Here is a 20767-nt window from a genome sequence, read left to right on the forward strand (position 1 = left end):
TGCTTGTATGTCGAACAAAAAAAAGGACGTACAAGAAGCTATCATATACACATTAATTTTTCTTTTCTTCTTTTGCTTTCGTACACTTTTAACAACATTAGAATTCTTAATTAATGTCCAAAAAAATTATATTTTTCTAGTGACTTGTTATGGGGACGATGTGAATTTATGAGGTTATTTTGGCTTGAAGGCTTTTTGAGGATTTGAGGTCAAGTTTTGGATTAAGGTTAATAAATTGATAAATTTAATTTATTAACTTTAACGAATCCAATCGTTAAAGTTTCGTCAAGTTTTGATAAATTCAAACTCTAAAAAACCGTTAAAATTTTGAATTCTAAAATTCAAATGCAAATTTGATAACTGTCAAAATTCAAATTATGAAAGTTTGCTTAAATTTCAAAAAGTCGGTTGAACTTTGGATTCGTTCAGATTTCGTTAAGTTTTGTAAAAGTTCAAATTCAAGTTGAATGACTGTCAAAATTCAAATTATAAAAGATCGTTAAAAATTTCAAAAAATCCGAAAAACTTTGGATTCGTTAAATTTTCGTTAAGTTTTGATTAAATTAAATCCTAAAAAACCGTTAAAATTTTCTAATGCAAATTAGATAACTTTTGAAATTCAAATTCGAAAATTTCGTTAAATTTGAGATTCGTTAAAGTTTCGTTAAATTTCGAAAATTCAAATTTTAAAAAACCGTTAAATTTTTTTTAGACAAAACTCAATTCCATAACTGCCTATAATTATAGTCTGCTTATCAACATCTCACTCATAATTACCATCCAAACTTAAAAATATTTCCATATACTCTGTTGCCGACAAGCATCAAAAAAAGTGTCTTCTTCTTCGCCTCTTGTTGACCATTAAAATAAATTCAGAGCATGTAGGTTGGACATACATATAGAAAGGAATTATAAAAGCAGAAAACTTTTGAATGAATAATTTCTCGTTCATACAAAAAAACGATAAAAAGGCACACACATAGAAACAGACAAAAGTGGCCAGTAAGGCTGCCTATGATACCTTTAGGTAGAATAACTTAACATGACGACGACGACAAAAAAAAATAACATTTTGAATAATTAAAGAGACCATTTAATGTTCTCTGTTGCCGGTACAAACATGTTGATTTATCATCGAAACTTCCGATGGATACAAGTTCTTCTTTGTATATCCTCAAATGTTCTTTAATTTTCTATTTCGACATTACATCCGTGCCTTTTTTCCGATATTGCTTTTGATTTTTCTTTTCTTTACATTTGGTTGCTGTTGTTGTTACTACTTGTGCCTTTTTTTTTGTGTGTGTTTGCTGTTGCTACCGTTTTGGCAGAGGCAAGGCAAGAGAGAGAATAAAAAGGAAAGGAAATATTTTTCCATGTCGGAAGTAAATTTTCAGTAAAAAAAAAGCATTCTTTACTCTCATATCCGGTCCTGAGGATAAATACGGAAGGCTCGATGATTTATCAGGAAATTAATTTTCCTTTTTTTTCTTCTCGATCCTAAATAACGAGAAAGAATTTTCGAGTGTGCTTCCTATGGCTTTACATTTAGAGATGAGGCTGTATATATAGAGCCATAAAAGGTTTAGCTGCTTCTGAAAAGGCACAGCATGTGATTCATTCTAAAGATATTTAAGCGACAGTACTAGAAATATAAATGTTCGTAAAGACATATAAAGGAAAGACGGTGTCAAGGTGTAATTTGACAATCGATTTAAGCTCGAGTTCTGTGTCGTGTCGTGGAATGCGTGCATTAAGCGTATGACTGTAGATTATTGAAAATGTTGTATTGAAAAATATTGCAAATTTATTCGCGAATTTATAAAATATAGGACATATATTTTCAATGTGCTGTGCCGTTACTGGCTGCTGGTTTTTTTGGAGTGACTGCAATAAGCTACGATAAAATATGATTATTGCTGTATCTTTCGCATAAATCTTATTAAAATGATGATTATTGTAAACACATTTTTCACAGCCTAAAAGGGCTTAAGTCAACCAAAGAGAGAGAGACTTAATATATGACATGTCTGTCGTGTAAAGTGCATGTAATATGGATATACATGCTCGAAGGTACATTATTGATTTTCACACCTTCATTAAATGAGCGATTTGTGTCGTACTATAACACCTTGTCTCTCTCTATGCTTTATTACAGCCTCATGCAATGGTAATAAAGAAATGAGACACAATTGGACACATTAAGGCAGGCATAGTGTAACTGCTTATTGAAAAGGTTAATCGCTAAAGCCACACATGCCGTTTATTGAAGTTGCGTGGACCATTCTACCTATTGCACATATTTATCCGCTTATTTATTTTTTTTTTGCGCTATGCCATGTTATGTCTCTTAATGTATGCCTTTACATTAGATTAAATGTTCTCGATTAAAATCACAAACCGTAGAGCCATTGTAGAGTATATGACATAATTTTTTATCACATGTGACAGTCTCATTTTACTTTTGTTTTGTGTCTCGTTGTCTTGTCGTTTATTGAATAAACAGATTGCTGTAATATACAGCTTTCATATGCTGAAATATATTTTAATATCATGTAAAATATATTGCTGCATTAATGAAAGGTAATTTCCTGTTGTGGGGTACATGATGATGGATTTTTTTTGAGCGGATATTGTAAGGCAATGAGGATATTTGAATTAATATTGCAAGTAATTCTGTTTTGAGGCTTAAAACGTTGCGAAATGTCCAGAAAAAGCTAAATTCATTTGTAACGGATTTTTAGAATTTGAAAATCATACAACTTGAAGTTGACTACAAATTGGAATTTAAATTTTAAAAGTCCAGTAAATATGAAAAGCTTTAAATTGTCAATAAAATGCTAAATTATTACTTGAAGTTGACCACAAATTGAAATTTGAATTTTAAAAATCCAGTAAAAATAAAAAGCTTCAATTTGATCATAAAAAGCTTAATTAGCCACTCCAACTCTTACCAAATGTCCATTAAATCATGACATCATCACCCATAAACCACAAGACTATTACCAAATCCTTAAAGAAAATTTCAGTTCCAACAAAACTAAAATTGTATATTCAAGAAAAAACGAAAAACCCACATGACTTTGAAAGCAATTCCCATGCATATAAAAGCAGCACAATTTATTCATGTGACTAGAAAATCATTCATAGTTGATAAGAAACTGTCTGAGAAATGAAAATTCTAAGCAAATAAAGCGACTGAAAATGATTTATTTAATACATGATAAGAATAATATTAAGGTAATCCATTCAATTCCTTTCTCAAGAACTTAAACTGATTAATGTCATGCGCCCGATGTTATGTAAAATGTTTTATGTACAAAAAGCACAATAATAATAAATTATTCGCGAAAAAAAAGGTCTGAAAATGATAATTACAATAATTGCTCACATTCGAAGTCGCAGTCGTAGAGCATGTATGCTGCTTTTTATTATGATTTTCTACTGATAATGTCTGCGCTGTGCGAAATATTATTATTAGCATATAGCATTGCATGTACACAACTTTTTATTTTATTTACTTTTATAACTTTTGTTCCAAATCTCAGTTTTTAAGAATTACGTACTCAGTCACATGCTTCAATCGTTCATTTCATTTTATTAGTTTCATGCAATTAAAAGTTTAATGTTCGATTATTTTATTATTTTCTAAGAACGAAATCTCTTTCTCTCTATGGTCGAGTCGGGTCGATTAATGTAATTTATATTTATTACGTATTTGTTAAATTCTTTTTTTTTCCACTTCACATTTTGCCATTTAGAGTAAACGACTAAACGCAGTCAGAAAAAAATTTATGCTAGATTGTTGTTTGGACTCATGCGAATATACGTTAAATGATTGAAATCTTTGAGAAAAAAAGAGCTTTGATTCAGTTGAGTAAGTTGGGGAGATAGGTTGAGTAGACTTAGTGATTTGTACGCATTTTGCACTGGGATTGGGTATTATTAGATGCTATAGAGCTTGAGCATTGGAATAATATTGAGAATTGATCCCTTAGTACCAACATAATAACATAAGATAAGGCAGAGAGAGCAAAGATAAGCTCTAAGGCAAAAAGAGCAAGGGGTGAGATCAATGGTCCGCAATTACATCCCCATCCCCCTTACCCCTCCTTAACATTTAGAAACTCTCAATTCATGAAATTTTCTGACTATTTTGCGTGATTTAGGTATATTCGAACAATACAAATTGACAGAGCTTTAACTAAGTAGCGTAACAAAGATGGGTAAAAAGAAGGATTACCCAGGAACGCCTTAAGTTACAGGATGTACAAAAGTTGTATAATAACCAATTTTAAATTGCAATAACCATTTTAATCCATTCAAAAGAAGTAAAATGAGTGATTTACAAAATATTACTTTAGGGCGCCAATAGACTCCACTCCACCTAGCATAACCAGGATGAGTAAAAAGGAGGATTACCCTAGGACGCCTTGGCTTAGATGAGCTACAAAATTGCATATTGACTATTTTTAAATTACTATTGACTATTTTATTCAGTTTAAATGGAGGAAGATGAGTATTTTTCAAAAAAATTACCCCGGGCGCCAATAGACCTCACTTCATAAACTACTGTGACTCCCCTCAGTAATTCCAAATCCCACCCAATATGCACCTCCATACTCCCCATCTCAACTCTTTATCTCAAAATACCAGCTTCACTACCGAACCCCAGCTCAAAAGAATTCCACAATAAATCGATGAAAAACAACTTAAAGTGACCCAAATATCATAAAATGAACTTTTTGAAATTTAAATTGCCAAGTCATAGAATACGCATGTTCAAATTGAAATACATACAGTAAGAATTCATATTATATTCAATCTAATAGTATATATGCACAATTTAATGAATTACAATGGTTGAAACTAAGTTTTATTTTTTTTTTTTTGTATGCTACGCTCGGTAATAAAATTGAAAATGAATATAATCTTAAGGAATTTGTTCATTAATGATTTTCTATTCAGTTTCATTCTCCATCTTACATACTTTTTTTTGCTACATCTACATGATGCGGTTTCAAATTACCGCATTGATAGGTTGAAACATAAAGCACAAAGTTCAATATCTTTAGTCTTTCTATAGCAAAAGTATATGCTAGACATAGCGCATTACCGTATTCATCCATTGAAAGTTACCATCATAGTAGAATATGAAGCTATCGAACTATTCATTAAGATCAATTTTTTAAAAAAAAATTTAGACGTCTTGATGGATCATGGAGGAGTGATTTGAGGGGGTTGTTGGATGTAGGGATGAATATTTTTGATGTAGACAATCTCATAGCTTAACAGAAAATTTCATTTAAGATGTGAATCATGTCTGGATGGGCAAATAGAGAATTGTCGAAATATTTGAAGATTTTTGGCAGTAAGAATCAATCCTTATAGCTTTATGGATCCCAAAGGTCAATTCATAGCTCCCACCATGCCCATCACCCAATTTCATAAATTTTATATCAACTGTTATTCATTCTATCCATTCCACTTTCTCATCACAAAAATATACAGCACAACAAAAAGCATTTTCATCACTTCTGCTTTCATCCATTATCCACGATAAATTACGAATGCACTATTAGTCAGATGATTGAAGTATAATTCACATTGAAAGGTGATAGATAAAAATACATACACAAAGCTCTTTTTATCACACAAGGAACAGCCATGATATAGGATATATGACTTTTGATGTGTGTACATGTGGGAATGAAATTTATACGCTTTTCTTGTCTACCGTCTCATGTCGTTCAATTTATACTTTTTTTTATGTGTTTTATTTATTTTTTTTGGTGTAAATAATAAGGATGATGCGAGACGATGATATTAAATATCCTGATATGTGATTTTGATTCTTTGGTTGTTGTTCTAATGGGAGCTGCAGGGGGTTTTGTGGGGTGTAGTTGTTGCTATGGAGGGGTTTTTGGGGTTAATACTTGCTCGACCTCAAAGAAGGGGGCCTGCTCGTGATGTGTAGGGTATGGAGTGATGTTGGGGATGAGTTTGATAGGCATTGACTCTGTAAGGCATGTGAGTTGCTCCAATGTGTTCTTCGGTCCTAATATGACACCTGGAACAGTGCAATAGCACACCTAGTATGATAACGTGGGAAACCTAGTCCATAGCACTTTAGGAATCGAACCCAGAGCATATATACTCCTCAATGCCATTACCACACCCAATTGAGGATCTCTACATCAATTTCTAGTCAAAATTCAAAGTAATCCCCAATCATCAACATAGTAATTCCAATAAATGACCCACAAAAGTCATTGCCTTACCATCGACCACCAAAACAAGATCATCAAAAGGAAATGAGAAAGAAAAAAATATTCTAGTCAGCATAAAAATGCTGAATATAACATCAATTATGTAGTAAATGAGATGAAAGAAATTGTTATTTTTGTGGACATTTTGGATGACAAAATGGCACAAAAGGAATTAAAAGATTTAACTTGTCTAGCAATCGCACATATACACAAAGTCATAGTCATTAATAGAAATCGTCTTACATGCTTGTTTATCAAGTAGTAATATTGTGTGCTCTATGAAGAGCTTAAAGACATGAAATGTAGATGTAAATGTATCAATAAATACAAACATAAAAATGACAACATTTTCATATAATTAGTGTAATTGAATCTACCCTATTTAATTAAATTAATTTTTTTGATATTTTAGACGGATTCTTGATGTTTTATTCTATTTGTTGCTTGTTTCTGTCATTACTCACATGACGATGAAATTTGTTTCATTTTACAAAATATCATTATTCACAAAAAGGACATTGTTACTAGTCGTCTTATTCCTTCTCTTAATATTGATATAAGCAGTGCTGCGTACACTCACCTAGAAATAAATAGAAAGAGAGAAAAAAATTGATAAAATACAGAAATTAATTACATTTATATTTAAGTGGCATTTAATTACATAGCTTCGTAGAGCTATCATAGCGGAGGGACGGTGAGCGGAAAATAACAAATTTATTAAAAATTCAAATCGGAAATTTTTTGCCTTCTTATTTTCGTCGCTGTTCTTTTGTGTACAATTTTTTGAACGAAAATTATTGATGAATTGAGGGATTAGCAGGTAAGGAGCACTTTCCTTAGTAGACAATACTAAATTAAGTATAGTTCAAAGTTACTCAATATAGTATGCTTAAGTTTACTCAATCAAGTATGCTCAATTAAGTATACCCAATTAAGTATACTCAATCAAGTATACCCAATTAAGTATACTCAATCAAGTATACCCAATTAAGTATACTCAATTAAGTATACTCAGTCAAGCATACTCAATCAAGCATACTCAATCAAGTATACTCAATGAAGTATACTCAACCTAGATACTCAATCAAGTATACCCTATCAAGTATACTCAATCAAGTATGGCCAATCAAGTATGCTCAAAAAAGTATACCTAATTAAGTATACTTAAGTATACCCAATTGAGTATACTTTCAAATCTTCATAGTATTGCAACTACTCAAAGATTTTATAAAATGTGAAGATTGAGAATCAACCTATGAGAAACAACCTATAAGGAACAACCCAAAGAAGCACCATACCCGCCCAAAAATGCGTCATAACCTCAAAAAATTCCCAAACTTCCTCAAAAAAATTTAATTTACCGAACAAGAATATTCAAAAGGAATTTCTATTTCATTTAACATGACACATTGGGCGAGCAGCAAGTAAATAAGTAATAAAAATTTCAAAAAAAATGGAAAGGAACAAAAGAAAAGAATGAGCGGAGGCAAAAGCAAAGTGAATGGGTAACAAGAAGACATCAAACAAGAATAAAATACCACCCGTCTCGAATGCCTTCATCATTTTTCCTAACAAATTAATTAAAATTCTGATCATAACCTTTCTTTTTCTCTTTCTTGTTGCCTCTGTTTCACTTCTTTTATGTACAATATAAATAAATAATTAAAATTACATAGAACAAAACAGACTCGACACCATAAAAAAAAAATTTGACTTCTTTTGACGATACGATGATGGAATTTTTAATAATATAAAAATTAAGATATAAATCAGTCACTGGCATTTCCTCATGAGAGACAACAAACAACCGACACTGATGAGACACAACAACAACAATATATCCAGCTCCTTCCTTCTTCATTCTTCTCTATTCATCGATTGATAATGATTTTCATTTAATTATTTATTAATTTATTCATTGCACGTAAATGATGTCTCGCTGTGATTGCTCAAGGAAGTTTTTTCTTTATTGCTATGTTTATTTTGAATATTCTTTGGGTATGTCTCTTTTTTTTTTCGGGTGGGAATCAAAAAATTGAAATCTCTCTCGACTTGTCGTCTCGCCGTCGACAATATCCTTTTATGATGACAGTGAAAAGAGCGTGTAAAGAAAAAAATAGAGAACATTGGAAAAAATGGATTCATTTCTATTTTTGGTGGAAGAATTATTCTTGAAGAATATGATAGTCTGGTGGTGGGTGCAGTGATGTTGATCGAGATCTGGTTGGGTTGGTCTAGGTTAGACTTGTTATTGAGGTGTTCAAATTGAATCCCCATGGGATAGCTTCCAAATGGAGCGTTTTGACACGTAGAATGGATTCTAACCCAGTGTGGATTGCGAATGGCTTGCGAAATTTATCGGATAAGGCTAGAGAGTACCTGAGATACCATCAACAGACATCAAAAGCTCAATGATTGATGCTTGACCAATTTTTCATGATTTGACTGTTAGGTATCGATTATGAGCAAGCTATCAATCACTACTCCTGAATCTGATCATGTTCATCTACAGTATGACAATATTAAGCCTATATAGCTGCAGAATCTAGACAGCTAGACACCTAGATTATGAGCATTCTTGTAATCAACGTTAGATTTGCTTGAAGACACCAATTTTTGTCCAAATACACAAGCATATACACTCAATGAGCATCATAAGGTGGCTATGGACAAGGTCACAAGGCAGCATACGATGCACACTGACTATATGCCGGTAAATTTGATCTGAGCTTCAATAATCCGCAAATTCATTCAACAAGATACCCCTTTAATTCAATCTATGTCTGCCCCCACCTAACCCAACCATATTCCAACCCTGCCCACTTCTTCTATTTTGGTTGAGGTCTTGGAAAAAAAAAAAGGAAAAAAAAGCACCATAAAATATGACTCACGCGAAAAATGCTTTGCGTTCAGCGACGACATTGATGAGAAAACATTTCTTTTTCCTTCTTTTTTTTGCATGAGTTCTCGTCGTGTATACATTATTTCTTGTGAATGGTGTTATTTATAAGGAAAGGAAATTTATTGAAAATTATCACAACTTTTTCATTCTCGTTCTTCATGCCAAAAAAAAAAAACAGTAAAGACTGCAGCAAGGAAGGAGCAGAGAAAATTGATTTTATTTTTCTCCGTCGATCTTCTTGTTATTAAGTTTTGTGACAGCGAGAAGTTTGTCACTGAAATTGATGCAATATTTATTATGATTTTTTTTTATGAGGATTGAAGAATGTTTTGCTCAATTACGGAGAAAATCAGCATAAAAGAGGAAGGAAAAGTTCATTGAATTATTATTATTGATGGATTGTGAAGTTCAAGTTTGTGGATATTTTTGGATGTGAGGTTGAAGGATTTGTGGAATTTGATAATCTGTTGAAGATTGAGGGATCCGTTCTCTGGTGGGATTCGAACCCATGAGCTCACATATCCAGTCTATTGCCTAATCACTCGACCACAGAGACCTAACTATTGCTCTGGCAGATTTGCCAACATATGACTCGATACCCAAGATCGCAATCTACTCAGACAACCACTCAATCCACTCCACTATCATAAATCCAACATCCAATCAATTCCATATCAGCTTCAAGCCACAATCTACTTTAAAATAGGTATAGTGAAGTAATCAGTGCATTAAATAAGCGGAAAGGGCAGCAATGATTATAGCTCTTCTATCCTATCATTAAGTGCACTAACCATCATGCATGAGACTCTTTAAATATTATAGTAAGCATGAAGAAAAATATTTTTTAAAATCCAATCAAATTTAAAGCTTCCTTAAAGAAATGGTTGTTTTGACTTTTTTAAATTCCTCATAATTTAATGTGCCCCGAAAGTGAGACGAGGAGCAAATAAAAGAGAATAAAGAACGTCAATTGCTGTTTTTTTCGTGGATGTAGAATGAAAGGTCCGAGCAGCACAATATAAAAATGAGTCGAAATCCGCCGACAGGTGCCATCAGGGCAACTAATTGTCTAAGCATTGACACGGCGACGCAACGATACACAAGAGTCCATATTGTGCTGCCCGGGTACATTCATAACATCTTGTGGCAATATGAGGATGAAGAGAAAAAAAAATAAAAATTATTATTTTCCGTCTCTAAAATTAAAATGACATCGTTGGATATAACAGAAGAAAGAACGAGTGTTTTATTTGTTTATTTATGTTATCATCAAAACCAAAAAAATTGCTTTTTCTCTCCTTTTTTTTGTTTCATAACCATAAAGAATGAGTAGCTATCACCATCATATTTTGTCTTGAATGTGGTGCTCTTTTATTTGTAAAGACATCATTATTATAGCCATAATGTTGAATGTAAAAAAATCAAAATTTATTAGAAACATTCCACAAATCTCATTTAATGTTTATTTAATTTTAAATGTTTCTTGATGCATTCCGTCATCATGTGTTGCTGCATGAGATACATGTGATAAGTGTGATAGACAAGTTGGAAAGGATGTTGAGGATATTATGGCGCTTTAAGGGTTTTGAGGGTTGTAAGGTGCCAATGGGTCTATTTTTGAGTTATGTTGACTATATTAGGGTACATTCTGGTATACTAAGGTATAGCAAGGCTTCTTCCAGTGTCCTTAACTAGTAAAGTAACCATGTATAAGGTATAAATGCGTATATCCTTCACAAACACACATGGAACCGTGATTTAATCATTTTTCACTGTCTGAGAAGCTTACATGCACTAACCTATGCTCACTAAGTACCTTGATGGCATCAGACCATGTTCCATGTGAGTATTCATACTATCCCACTAGGGAACGAAGTTAAACTACAGTCCAAATCCCACCTAACAATTAAAAAACATCAAAAATCAACCTCATGTCCATACCTCATGTTGCTATACCTTTTCTATCTCAGTGACTAATCGACGACCACCCTAATCATCACCGTGACTTCCTCATTTTAACACATTATCCGCCCATTTTATCTCACAAAAAAACCAAAACATTTTTACAAATTGACTGACAACATCCCAAAATGTAATCAACTCAAGCAATTTAGTCACAGGCAAAAGTGACAAGAGCATCAGAATTTATGAAGGAAAAAGAGATGAAAAAAACTGTCATCATAATGATGATGTGCACTTCATAGTCTCAACAAAAATGAACATGAATGTTTTTAAAAATATTAATTTGAAGAAGTAGTAACATGTCACAGCTAATCATTCGAACATACCAACAACAACTGATGCGTTTAAATATTTTTTTTAGTGCATGCTTCACTTTTTTTCCGGCAGTGCATATACACACTGCACAAATGCATTTATAGTTTCACTCTTAGTAGCTTTGTGACCATGAAATTAATGTCGCTACTGCAAAATAAAAAAATACAGGATTTAAAACAATTTCCCGTTCTTGAACATCAGTTGGTATTGGATGGAAGTAAAGAAATCTCATGAGATTGTAATTTTCCTTTCATTTCATTATGCATAAGCCAGCTATAACGACTATAAGTACATTATAGTAAGTCGTAAGAACCTGAATTGCCGTTATTTGCAGCTTCCTTTCTATGCACATACTCACTGTATATTTTGTGTCTTGTCTTGTCTCGATAATAATAATAATAATGATAATAAGTAGCAACAAGCAAGCAGAAGTCAATAATGAATAGTCGATGAGACTCCAATCATGCAACATAAAATGCAACTGTTTTCCTCATCACCATCATCATCATCATCATACTTCTTCAACAATATTTTTTTACTCTCGGTTTCTATTTTTATTCGCGATCTGAGGTACATTAAGATGATGCGGTTTTGTGAATATGAAGCACAAAAAGGGAGCAATTAGGAAATTATTATTATAATAATGAATAGATGAAGAATCTTATTTGAAAAGTTGAACGAGGAGAATTTGCATAATTGATGTCGTTTCTTGTTGCATGTTATGTTCGATATTTATTTTTTGATATATGTTCTTCGATATTATTGGCAAGGGATGATGATTGTTGGGGATTTTAAGCAGGTTTTTAGATTAAAATCTATGAAATTTTATAGAAATATCCGTTAAAAATTTGAATTTTTTGTACTTTTGATATTGCAGCTAACTTCAGGTTGTAGAAAATTGTTTTGCTTACATTTGAGAATTTATTAAATTTTGAGGAATAAACAGCTTTAATTGGCACAAAACATAGATATTATGGCTTAGTAAACAATATAAGAGTTAGCAATAGACGTTATACACTCTAATCAAGCCTAATAATAAGAAATAGAGTGATTTGTTGTAGAATTATAGATTTTAAACAGTTTTAAAGCAATCTCCAAAGCATCTGATTATCAGCACTTATGTTCCACACATTATTACCTCTATCCTCATCTACCTCACGGATTAAAACAATTTCCTTTCATAATTATCTTTAATCTCATTATTATGCATCATATTAAACTCCAGATCCAAAGCACATGAGTAAGTTATCATAATTTTTGATTAAATTCAATCTTTAAACATTCACCAGAAGCTATCAATATCCTCATAAGTCATTAATATGAATTATTAATAACCATCCCTAGAATTTCTCATGAATCTATTAGAGCTGCTTAACTACTTTAAATTACTTCACTATTTATTGAAAAGAAAATTTTTTCTTTAACTTCTTGTTCTTCCTCTCCACTATGTACGCATACACATGAAAAGCACTTAAAAAATATCAATCATCACCACATCGCAAACGAAAACATTCCTTTTTTTTCCTCTCTTATAGACGACTAAGATAAGTAGCAATAAGGCAAGCTAACTATAAAAGGGTATAAAAATCAATTCACATCAACACACATGTTGAGAATATATAAAAAAGAAGTTTTGTTGATTATAAAATTGTGATATAGAAGTTTCAATTTCCTTTATGGGCACTTGTTGTTTCTTCTTTACAATTATATTTTACAGTCTTGCCCTTCATTAAAACTGGCATATTTCATATTGTAGACGACTTTTGTTCTTCTTGTTCTCAATTCGACGGGCAGGAATCGACTTGGAATAATAATAATAAAGTCAAGTATGAGCGATTTTTTGACATGAAATTACATGAATATGATGGAAATGCTTGCGGTAGTTTTTTTGTTGAAATTCAATGGCAATTGAGAATTATATTATATATATAAAGTACTTCAAAGTTGTCTGAATGTTGCGAAAAACTCTCAACTCTTTAGAAAATCTCGAGTTTCTCTGAGCAGTCTACAAAATTAAGAAATTCTTCAATAAAGCCACACACATTAAGAAGTCTTTTCCCACATTCCTCAAAATCTCAATTTCCTCTCGACTACGCAATACATAGTAGAAATAAATAACATCATTTCCTGAAACAATATAGCGACAAAAATATTTTTATTTTTAAAATTTTTCGCTATAAATAATCTGAAAATAATCTGGTTAAATCGAGATCATTTCCTCAAAAAAAAAAATCTATACTCTTTTTTTAACTGAAAAATTGTGTCAATTGGCAACATTTGCAGTGGTTCAACTTGACTTGACTCGCTTGAGTGTTTTTACTCGGCTAAATGCATTCAAATTAATTCAGTTTCTGAGTAGATGCGTGTGAAAATTGTTATTGGATGGTAGACATTTGAACGCATTTCATTAAAAACTTGAGACAGATTTTTGAAATATTAACGGCTTTTTGAGATTTGAAATTAACAGTTTGAAAATCTTTCGTTAAAATTTTTATAAGATTTTTTGAATTAAAATTTCAAAATTCATAAAATTTTGACAAATCTTTGAGATTTGAAATTAACAAATTACAACCTTTCGTTAAATTTTTAACGAATTTTTAAAAATTCAAATTTAGGATTTGATCAAAATTTTAACGATTTTCGATATGTAAAATCTGAAGTTCGAAAATATTTCGTTAAATTTCAACGGTTTTTAATAATTTGAACTTTAGATCATTTCTAAATCGAAGCTTCTATTTGATTCAATTTCAATAGAATTTCCAAGCTATTCAGCTCTATTTACTAATCTCCTAAACAACCAGCACATCATTCACTAAGCCATTCAATCCCCAGACCAACTCAAATATTAAAATACTCATAAAAATCACGCTAAAAATCTTAAAATGAAAGAATTCTTTTCGGTAACACGTCGCCCCAAATATTTTTGTTGTAATGCACTGTAACTAGATCGTCATATCCCCTACATCTTTAAAACAAGTAAGATGTGTTGTGGCTTTTAAATATATCTAGATCTTAAAAAAAAATTAATGTATTGACCGAGATCATTACTAGACACATATTTATTTATTTTTTTCTTGAATGAAAGTGAAGTTTCTCATGTGAAATGATTTTGCATTTTGAAATAGACAAGCGCACTATGATTGAATCTCGTGTGGTAAACATTAAATTTAGAATGTGTCGTTGTGTGACGAAACTTTTGTGCAGTTTCTATATTAATGCCGAGATTTCCGTCCTGTTGACCAAAAATGAAATTGAAACTAAATTGTGTAATAAAGCAGCGATTGGCATTTTTGACATGGCATGTTGTGAAGAAGAGGAAATTCAATACCTGTACAATCAATTGTCATGGACTGTCTGTTTAAAGATGAGAAAACAATTTCTCCTGTCATTTCCTCACAAACATTTTTTTATTCTATTTTATTTCAACAACTCATTTGCCTTTTGCATAATAATATCTTTCATTAAGGCTCATGCAATTACTTAAGCACTGATAATTTCATACCATTACATTGCAAAATTATTATAAGCACTGTATATTTTGTCTTTTTAACGGATTTATAGTAGATAAAAGGCTGATTTATTGATTCATTTTGGTTTGCAATTGTTGTGGATTTATGGATGATGTAAGTGGAAAAAAAGATTTGAAAGTTTTGGACCTTTGATGTCTTTGGATTAGTTGCGATGTTTTTGATTTTGAGGTATGGAGAAATTTTTGGGTGTTCAATTGTGAATATGTGGAAACTGTGGTGTCAATTACTATTTTAGGGAGGTGACGGAAATGTTTTGAGTTTCTATGGAGGTTATTAATTGATGATGTACTGGATATAGTGGGTAATGGGCGTACTGAGGGTGTCTTAAGGTGCCTCAGTGGATCGTTGAGTGAAGACTCCTACATGAAGACTAAGAATCAGCTGGACGAGGGTGCCACAGCACATCCACGAGTAGAAATGACCACGTTTGAAGTAGACATCACCTGGACAACAACCTCAAGGGTGTAGAGCTGATGAAAATTGATAAAAATGTGATTGATCCTGAACTGATCAGTTCCGCTTCATTTTTAAAACTTGCCACAAACTCATGGAATCGTCAAGATTTTCAAAAATGACAGTCAATCTCAGAACAGATTCAAAATCTTGGATCTGATGGAACTAAAAACCCAATAAATTCAGACTTAACCCCAAAAAATCCCAAAATAAATCAACTTCCAAATGCGTCCCATTTCCCTCAATTCCATCACCATCCCAACTTATCCATAAAACACTTCAAGGAAGACAGAGAGAGAGAACAAGAAAATCGAGACTTGTGACTGTAACAGTACGAAGAAATGTTGTGCAAATGTTTATTTACATTCTCAATTCAATATGAAATGAAACGACACAGAAAGCAGTAAGAAGAAGAAGAAGAAATAAAAAAAAATTACGAATGAAACGCACAACAAAAAAGGAAGCGATGATATAATCAATCTGAATAATATTTCTTTTTTATTTTTCATGCCTGATACTCAGACGACGTACATATATGTATGTACGATATATACAACAAATATACACATTGTCGTTAAATCTGTCGTGACATTAAAGGTACCAAAGTATGTGGGCTTCTTATTCATAAATCTTTTTTTTTTTTTAATAATTTAACTTTCACTTGTTTCGGTCGTACATGTTGTTGCTGTTTAATTTTTATTTTTAAGCACCACCAAAATGACTTGTTTTTTTGGACTTCTTTCTTTCTTTCAACAGTAAATATTACATTATTCATTCATGTATGCATGCTTACAATCTGTATGAAAATGTGTCTTTAATATCAGGTTTTTTTTTAATAGGCAGACACAGTGCGTGATACTAAAATCTATGGAAAGGCTTTAATATATGTATTTGAAACTAATTGATTACTTAATATGGGAATAAAATATTTTTAGTGGCGAAAAAAATTTGTTGCATTGTTTGGCATGAATTTTAATGAGTCTTGTGCCTTTCTTTGTTGTCTTTTAAGTTGGTTTTGGGGTTAATCGGGGTTTTACACTTTGAGCTGGATATTTTATCCTTTGTGGTGATGAAATGGTGATTAAGGTTTGTAAGTGTGGCGCTTTGGAACAGGATTTGAATGATAATCTTAATTAAAATTGCATTATTTGCTCTAAATTCTTGGTATTTTACTGAATTATTATTTTATACACCAATGAAGGTTAAGAAATTATTTTTAAAGTCAAATTAAGCATATTTCTAGTCTGATTGTAAGTTTTCTCTAGCAATTCTACTTAAAATCACTGAAATTCAGCTTCAATTTAATTATTTTTCATTCAATTCTATTGGGAACATGTCAACGGCTATTTTATATTCAAATTTTACAAATCTAGAATTAGTTGACTTCCCCTTTTTATTGTTGTCAGTCCCCTTAATGGAAATTGTTTAGTTTATTTTTGAACTCTTAAGAATAAACATTTTAATTTTAGTTATTCCTCAAGTTCCTACATTTACAAGTTACATAATCGATTCCATCATATTCCTTAGAATCTTTACAATCAACAGATCAAGCTCTGTAAGTATTTTTATAGTTTAAATCCTCAATCTTCATAATGCATAAATATCTTCATTAAATCAACCAAGAAGTAAATTTCTTCATAACTAGCAATAAGAGAGAAAAAAATATAATTAGCGTCAATCAGGATTTATATTCGTTGCTTCATCTAAATAATCTCTATTTATAAAAGAGTTGAAAATAAGAAGGAGAGAGAATTATAAAGGAAAAATGTCAAAAATCTACCTTGGTAATTTACAATTACATGCAATATAGCTTTCAACTCTTATTTACACAAATTTACTCATTGGTAAGACACGCGAGGTATCAGATCATTCATATAAGATAATTTAAAGCCTTTTTTTACATTTCTTCATACTTTTTTTTATTATTATTATTACCATATGCGATAGATTGAGGCGTTTCAGTTTCTTCTTGACTCTCACTCTACCTTTTCATATTCATAAAAAAAATAATGTTAGCATTTTGAGACACACGAAAAAAAGTTATGAAAACGAGAACAGCAAAAGAAGAAATAATCGAAAGTGAATAAAAAGAGTTGAAGGTCGTACAGCCATACCAGTATAAGCCAGTAGCAGGAATAAAAGAAGAAAAATAATTTTCCCATGGCAAATAAAAAAAGGCAAGAAGGAAAAACTCTCATGGAAAGTCACGAAAAATTCATTTTGTATGAAGCTAACTAACAACAGGTGGCAACAATTTTTCTCTGTATGTCTTCATACATCGTTGTTCGGGTATGAAATCGACACAATAATAATAATAATGTTGGATGGAAGTGAGCGAAGATAAATAAACAGAAAAAAGATGTTTAAAAATTTAATCTTTGGTTTTTGTGAGCTATTAAATAATTGTCAGTCGATGGCAATCCTTCGATTCTAAACTGTTGCTGAATGGGGAAAATGGAACGTGACATTTTATCAGTTTTTATTTGTTTGTAAATATTTTAGAGGATATCTCCTTGAGCAATCATTGTTATTGAGCTAATTCTTTGTTTTATTACTAAATCTTGTGGATTAAGAAGAGGAACTAGGAAGGGGGAAAGGGAAGAATTCTCACAAATTTCTTGTTTAAATAAATAACAGAAGGATTTTCTTAATTTCCTCATTAATTTTCACTTCATGTCACTCGCATTGAGGGGTTCTTATGTAGTTTGATGGATGTAATGAGATGTCATAAGTTATTTGGACATTCTCATGATTTTACAGAGGGTTAAGATGAATTCTTGAAAATTATTCAGGAAATGGTTTAATATTTTTGATGATGTTTCATAATAGAGGGTGTGGTGTATGAGAATCAGAGTTGAATATGAGGTATGGAGTTATATATAGGCCAGTCTGTCAGTGTTAGAGTAAAGCCTGTTTGGCTGAGTGATTAAGCAATAGATCGGACATCTGCATGTTTTATGAGGACGACGAGGTCGATGTGGGTTCGATTCCTACCAGAGACTCGATCTCATAATCATTATAAAGAGAGGCACATCGAATTTAGTCATTAGGAACAAGTCGCATGTAACGAAGCTGTTGATAGTGCACTTAAGTAAGCAAGCTGTTGAAAATTGTGCTGTCCCGAGTAAGATCCTTAGCTTTACAAAGCCACAACATTCGCAAACTAAAAATACAGTCCCTATGAGTCTATGACTTAACCACAGCCCCATTCACACCCAATCTAGATCATTCTAACACAAAGATCTACCAGATAGCTACACCTTCACTGCCATCAATCGTATTAATCCTCAAATTACTTTCAAATCATGTCTGCTTTAATGTTTGCAAAGGAATAATTTACATAAATCTGGCATAAATCTTGAACAACTTTTGTGGTAATGAATAAAGCAATTTTAAAAAATGTTCAATTTAATCAAAAAGTTAGATATAAAAAGCATGCCATTAACGTAAATGATGTCCATTACATGCAGAAAATATCCTCAAAACTGATATTTATGTTGAACTTAAAATTGCATGTTTATCTCCAATAATAATAATTTTCAATTAACTTTTTGCTTTTTAATGATTGACTGTTAAGTGCAAAAAAAGGCACCAGTTGGCTTGATATTGTAAATAAAATGAAATCGAGTCAATCATGAGATCCTTGTCAATAATTGAAAAATAATAGGACGAAGCATAAATGGTTATGCAATTAAAAACAACCAGCAATTATGAAATTACCAGTTCCATGCACAAAACAATGAATATTTTTTATATTTTTATTCCCATTTCATAATTTTGCTGACCATTTACGACCCACAAAAATAATGAAAACCGCACTTCATGTACATATCGTTAAGAAAGAAATGAGAGTCAAGAGATTCAGCACAATGAGACGCACCAGAGACTAGAGTGACAGCAAAATTACTTTGCGATGTTTCTTTCATGAAGAAAGAGTTGTGAATTCATGCGGCTTCAATTCAGAAAAAAAAGGCTACAAAAAAATAATATAAATCTTGCGCAATTTTTCTTGAGCCAAGCGCATGAGTTTGCCTGATCTGAACACCATATTTGGTGGTGTGGCATAAAAATCGTGAAGAAATCCATTACAATTGACGACAACAACTGTCTTACTGATATGTATAATAAAAACAAGATTCACAAGTTTCTTCCATTGTCTTTATTATTTCTCTTTATAATGCATTTCGTGGGTCAGCCTCGATATGTCGGTGAGATTGAAAACGAGCTAGAAGAGGATATCTTTTGTTGTGTAATTAAGGTTGTTTTGGGAGGTTTTTGAGTATGTGTTAATCTGTTTTGAAGATTTTTCTGGATTTTTGAAGTAGGAAATCTGAGAACTTTTGGAAAGAGGCTGGTATGGTGAGCAATAGATTGTGGTTCATGAGATTGACTGAAATTTGATCGCATTTTAGTCTGATTTTGGGTAAATTTGTAGATTTTAGTCGAATTTTTGTCACATTTCCGACAAATTGAGATCATTTCAATGAGTGATGTCCGAAATTGTGCCAGCAATAGAATCAGCTTCAGGCATTATTTAAAGGAAGACATGAGTCACAATTGCTGGCCTTAATGCCAGTAAAATGAGTAATTTTTGCATTTTTTAAGGTTAAATTGCCGTTAAAATTCAAAATAAGTCCAAAAAATTCGTTAAATTGATCAATTCAAATTCCAAAATTCCGTTAAAAATGTCAAAAATTCTATCGCAATTTAAAATATTTTAAAATGTACAACAAAACATCTGCATCATCAAAAAATCACCCGAGAATCCAACAATCCATCCAAAAAGAAAGAAGAAACAAATAATCTGTCTAGCGCAAGGTCACCCAAATTCATAAATTTTTTTGTTATTTCTTTCACATTCACATTATGATCGTAAAATGACAGAGTCACTTCACAACGGATCTAATCAACAACAATATACATGCTTGCTCTTTACAAACACTTCTCTTGTTTGAGAGTTGAACAACCAACCAAAAAAAAACCGGGGTTTGGTCATTTTTGGCAAAAAAGTACGAGATCGAGTTGAGTGACCGAAGGAAGGACAAACTTATTTTTTTTTTGTCTACAATAAAACTCCATTCACCGTTAGAGTCAGTCAAATTTTATATATTCGTGAATGTATGTTACTACTGCTGGCTGGTGAGCAACAACAAAAAAAGAGTTGCAAATATCACATTTCGGTAGAAAAATAAATTAAATTTTATGTCAATGAATGAATAGATGAATGAGCTTCGGATTTCGTAATAGCTTAACTTTTAAGTAAAAGTTCATGTTTGGTGGTTTTTTTGGATATAAAGCAAGCTGATCGTTGTGCCATTAAAATTCAATTTCTTTGTAGA

General features: G+C 31.7%; 1 protein-coding gene across 1 annotated transcript in view; it reads right to left on the reverse strand.

Moving 5' to 3' along the window:
* The window catches only part of Eip74EF (Ecdysone-induced protein E74), a 150765-nt gene that overhangs the window by 100840 nt on the left and 29158 nt on the right, over positions 1-20767 (reverse strand). The gene's annotated exons all lie outside the window — the stretch shown is intronic.

Source organism: Chironomus tepperi, unplaced genomic scaffold (genome assembly GCF_022539635.2).
Source record: "Chironomus tepperi strain 1889 unplaced genomic scaffold, CSIRO-AGI_Ctep_v1 contig_9, whole genome shotgun sequence".
NCBI lineage: Eukaryota > Metazoa > Arthropoda > Insecta > Diptera > Chironomidae > Chironomus > Chironomus tepperi.